This window comes from Octodon degus, unplaced genomic scaffold (assembly GCF_000260255.1).
Source record: "Octodon degus isolate 3935 unplaced genomic scaffold, OctDeg1.0 scaffold00034, whole genome shotgun sequence".
Taxonomy (NCBI): Eukaryota; Metazoa; Chordata; class Mammalia; order Rodentia; family Octodontidae; genus Octodon; species Octodon degus.
The window spans coordinates 2750406-2756335 of NW_004524610.1; positions in this window are offsets into that span (position 1 = coordinate 2750406).

Sequence of the window (5930 nt, forward strand, 5' to 3'; positions counted from 1 at the left end):
TGTCCAACAGTAATACAGCTGATCAGGGTTTTTTTTGCATGGTATACATTTTTGAATCCCTCAACTTTTAATCCGTGTCTGTATTTAGAGTATAAATTGAATTTTTTACCTCCACTCGAGATATAAAACATATATTATAAAATAAATATAAAAATATGATATATAATTATACATTCATGCTTGTATGTATGCAATACATGGAACCATCCACCTAGTCTAAAAATGCCGTGGTACTGTGTCTATCTCGCCCTCCAATTGAACATTCTGTGGATTTTGAGTGTTGAATGTGCTTTTCATAGTTAGCATTTGCTTTTCATATGTTGCTTTTGTCTTTCTTTTCCTGAATGCTCTTATAGATTAACTACAATTATTTTAGTATTTCATTTTATCTTTATCATTGGCTTATTATTGATTTTTGTTTTATTGCTTTTTTTTGGATTGGCTTTAGGGTTTACAATATGCATTTCAACTTAATTCAGTTTCAAATGATATTATGCCACTGGCATATAATGTATGAATTTTACAACAACAAAATCATTTCCTGTTGTCATGTTATCAGATAATGTAATTCTGCATATGCTGTAAGCTCTACAAAATATTACATTTTTATTTTATTTTATTTATTTTTAATGTATTTGGTACAGGGTCTCACTATGCAGCTCAGACTTGTAGTGATCCTCCTTGTCTCAACTTGTTTATATATATGCAAAGGAATAAAATAACATCAGAAATTATCAAAATTTGCTGATACTGAATATTTTGAAAAACAGTAAAATTTGTAGTTTGGCACATAAATTCATGCAAATGTTAAGCCTGCTGGGATTAGTGCCTGGTTTTGGTGCCTGGCTCAGCACGCTTTGGGTTCTGGGGCCAACATGGCATGTAGTGTCAGGGATAGAACCTGGGTCCTTGTGCTTGCCTAGGCAGGTTTTCAACCGCTGAGCTATCTCTGCAGCCTCCATTTTTATTTTAAAGGTAATTTATCATTTTTTTAAAAAAGCTATTCTAAACTAGTTTTCCTTCAACTTCTCTAATGTTAAAATCCTATATGAAATAACACAGTTTTAAACAACAGAAACTTAACATTTATATAAATTTATGTGCCAAACTAAAAATTTTAAAATTCTACTGATTTTCTCAAAATATTCAATATCAGCATATTTTGATAATTTCTGATGTTGTTTTATTCCTTTGCATATATACAAATTTTTACTTAGGTTTTTCTGTTCGAAAGTTTCTTATATGGGCCAGGGAGATAGCTCAGTAGAATAAGTGCTTGTCTGGCAAGCGCAGGGTCCTGTGTTCAATCCCTGGTACCGCAAAAAGAAAAAAAAAAGTTTCTTATAGTATAAAACTGATGGTAGTGAATTTTCTTAGCTTTTGTTCATCAGAAACTATTTTAGATTTTTCAGAGTTCATTTTGAAGGCTATTTTCATTAGTTATGGAATTCTAAGTTGATAGATTTTTCTTTGGTCTGTTTACATCACCAGTGCATTTTCTTCTGATTTGTGTATTATTATTACTTTTTGCACGGAATCTGTGTTCACGCTTTCCTTCCGGATGGCAAGGTATTCTTCTTCTGGGTACTGCAAGAGCTCATCCACTGCTGGCCCCGCCACGGAGCATGATGTGTGCAGGTGCAGGTTTCTTGCTGCTCATCGTATTTGGGGTTTACTTGGTTGTTTGGTTTCTTAAGTCTGAGAGTATTATTTCCACAGAATTTGGAATGCTGTAGCCTTTATTTCTTCAAATATATTTCCTGACATCTTTTTCCACATTTATCTTTGTAGAACTTCAAATATCTACTGATAATTTCCCAGTTAGTTTACTGAAACCCTTTATTTTTTAGTTTCTATCCCTGTGCTTTATTTTGTATCTTTTTAAATGAGGGCTTGGAATTCACTGCTGACTTGTTTCTCTGTGTTCATCTTTTTCTGTTTTACTAATACTTTCCTTTGTCTGTTTTACCAACTTTCTTATACACCATCCCTTTCAGTTTCATATCTGACTCTAGATAAATTTCATTTTACGTTTTTTTCCTGTCTTTGTAAATAGCTATTGATTTTATTTGATGCTTTGCCTTGTAATTTTTTCCTGCCAATGGCATGATTTTCTTGTCTTCTAAAGAGTTCACACTTTGTTCTGGTGGATAATGCTGCACAGAAGGCTTACTGTCGACCATGCAGGGGAGCTGCCTGCAGAGGGGGCTCGTTCCTATTGTGGGTTGAGTCCGTCTCTGCCTCTTTCCTCAGGGTGTGACATGAATCTGTTGCCCTGAGGAGAACTTGAGCTGTTCAACCTGCAGCATCCTCTCATGATCTGTCTTATTTAATTTCATATTGTGTATCCACATATTAATGTCTGGCAGGAGGACTCCAAAGCAGCTTTCTGGGTAGCTTCCCCACATGAGTTGCAGGCTGAAGCCACTGTGATGTGTCTCTGTCTCCCAAAGTCATCCTCAGGGCACTCCTGCTGCCTCTGCCTTTCGGAAAACACCTCTGCGCTCACAATGGGTCTGCTCTATTCTCGTACAAATCTAAGTTCTGCAGTGAGTGCAAGGCACTATCCAAGCCTACAAATCTTCAGTCATCACTGTGGAATAGTTTGTTATGATCTTACCCTGAGGACTTGAATCTGGCTCTAGTTATTCCATAATAGTCAGAGGTAGCACTCTTGGGGATGCATTTGCACAAAGAATTAACACAAATACATAGTATTATATATAAAATATTGTAAATCATGATTGATGCAGATCCTTTAGAAGTCTGTTAAAATTATCCTTGAGCAGTACTGGCTATAGTATGTGTGTTGTATTTTTCCTTTAAGTAGAAAGATGTTAATATATGAATTATTTTTTCTAAATGGGGGCCTCAGTGTTCAGGCTTAACAGCAGTGTGGGCACTTGGTGATGAGTAGGTGGGTTCGCGGCAGCGGTGCGGGCACTCATCTCTGAGAGGCTCTGCATCCCTGACTTAAAACTGTGACAATGACTATTTGGGCTAACGTGTTTCTATTGCATTTTTAGGGAGTGGCTGGCTGGGTTTACGGTGTATTTCTGAGACAGGATGATCATTTGCTGAGGACTCTGTATGATGAGAATTAGTGAGATGGATCAAGAGAAGAATCAAGAATGACTTCTCATAGGGCCAGCAAGATAGCTCAGTGGACTAAGCATCTGCTTTAGCAAGCACAGGGACCGGGGTTCGATCCCTGACCCTGCACACCACTCCAGGGTCCCCTGGGCATACTGAGCCAGCAACTGAGTCTGGGCGTGGTGACACATGCTTGTAATCTGAGCTCTGGGGAGGCTGAAAACAGGAAGAGTCTGAGCTGCACAGTGAGACCCTGTGCCACATAAAATGGAAAAAAAAAAAAAGAGTGACTTCTCAGTTTCTTTGAATGGATTAAACGAGGAAGCAAGAGTAGAGCCAGTTTTAAGGGACACAGAAGGATGAAGAGATCCTTTTTGGACATATCTTATTAAGCACATCATAAATCAAAAGCAGATATTCAGGCTAGGTATTTTGAAGCTAAAATTTTGTGTAAGAAATTAATAGCTTTGCAGACTTTGATAAATTCATATTCTTTGTGAACTTTCAAGTACAGGATAAAACATCCTATGTTTCCCAATATGTTGCCAGAACCTTGCTTCTGAGGGGTGGCAAGTGGATGTGTGTTCTGTAGACTACATCTTACAGTTTTGCTCTGAGCAGAGTGAAGTTAGTGAATGTGCTAAGGAGGGAGGCAGGCCACACTGGCTAGCACAGTTTGCAAAGGTATTTTAGCAGAAAGGAGGCCTTGGTGAGCAAGAGCCTGGAGGCCTAGAGAGCGGGTGGTGGCTGCCTGATGCCAGCTCTTCGCGACTGGGCTGAACGTCCCGATGAAGATGTCAATGGGAGTCAAGGCGAATACATAGATGCAAGAGCGTGAAGGGCAGAAAAACTATCAGAAATCATGGTTGATATTTTCAGGCATGTGTTACCCAGGTGATGCTTTAGAACCTAGAAAGCAGGAAAAACAGTCTATACAGGTGATTTTGAATATTATTTATGTGACTGAAATGTACGTATATATGTTACGTTTTCATTGCTGGAGCAAAATCCCCAACATCCATGAGTTAAGGAAGGAACGGTTTGCTGAACTCATAGTTTGTATAGTGTCTGTCCACAGGTAGCTGGCGCCAAGGCGGGTGCTGTGGCAGATGGCATCACAGAGGAGAAACAGTGCATGGTGCAGCAGGGCAGGCAGAAAGCAGCAGCAGCCAACCTGCTTTTCCTTTCTGTCCTATCCAGGCTACAAGCCTGTTGTTTGGTGTCACCTGGGCCCACAGTGGGGCTTCCCATTGCCCACACCCAGACTGTGATAAGCTGGTCAGTGGGTTCACTTAGTGCCTTACACTCAATTCATATTCACACACCTGGAGCCAATCAGCTCCAAAGGGCTGCACCTATGAGTGTGTGAGGCACGAGGGGCCTGTGTAGTGAGACCCTGTAGACCCTGTACTAAATACATTTAAAAAAGAAAATAAATCCTCAGATGGAAACTCAAAGGGAAGCATTCATCTGTTTTCCTTTGCTGTCACAATTTAACTGAGTCTGGGTACCTACTGAACAGATATATTTTCTTGCTATTTGGGAGGTCTAAGCTCCCAAGGGAGGTGACTCCTCTTGAACCCTCAAGTCTGTTCTTTGGCGAGGGCCTAGTAGTAAAGGACATCACAGTGGTGGCCGCACATGGGAAAGTCACAGGTGAGCCAGGAGCTTGGGTGAACTGAAGACCAGGCTTGCTTTTTCCACATACAAAGTTCCTGTGTGAAGTTTGAGCCCTTTGTGGCCCCAGCACTCACCCTTCCACTGCAATTGCTCTAGGCCTTCCTTTAGAGGCTTCTTAATTGTGCTGAGAGGGAAACCGTGGAAAATGGGTCCGTAAAACCAGGTGCACCCTCACTGGCAGATACGTTTGCTTTAATAATATGACAGATGGGGGGCCGGTGAGATAGCTCAGTGGTCTAAAGCGCCTGCTTAGGCAAGCACACAGGCTACAGTTTGATCCCCGGCACTACATGCCACACCAGTCCCGATCCCAGGGTGGGCTGAACAGGCCACAAAAAAAATGGCAAATGGAAATCAAGTATACATGCAAGTAACTCATAAATATTCCTGTAAATAAAAGCAGGAGAAAAACTGACATACACAAAAATCTCTGAAGACAGTATTCTCATGACAAAAGAAATGTGGACAAGGAAAAAGCTGAGTTTTCTGCGGATAGCAGGAGACTCGTGTCTGGGAAAAATAATGAACAAGATTTTCAGGGGAAATGAGTAAGTTGGAAGCCGTACTGTGTAAAAGACAATAGGTAATAGAGGGGGACATTTAGAAATGAACCGAAATGCGACATTACACAGCAATGCTGATCCGGTGTTTGAGCCACCTCTGGAACATCCCATCGGGAGCCGCAAGAGACAGTGTCTTTGCGGGGTAGAGACACTGTCACGACTGCAGTAGCGCTACTCTGCTGGAGGATTGAATTTACAGGAACTCATGCGCACTGCACGAGCAGCACGGTGAGAGCCGTGCTGCGCTAGGACAGGACTGGCGGTGCACAAGGACTTGGGCCGGAGGGCCAAGGGCACGGCTGTGTTTACGGCATGGAGCCTGCCGACCTGGAGAGAACGGTGTTAATTATTCAGCATGGGGATAAGGGCCACGGGGAGAAGCAATTTAGGGAGATCAAGGGCAGGACGGGAGCCGTTCAGATGCTAGCTGGGCAGCCCGCAGCAGCGGGGCACAGCGGAGACTTGCGTTTGCCGTCTAGGACTGGGAGGCTATAAGAAGTCCTGGAGCCTTTTCCTTCATAGTCCCTTTCCTCCTCGTAGTTTTATTCCTCTCATTTGAACCCTAAGTTCAGTGTTCCTTTGCGCTCATGCCTT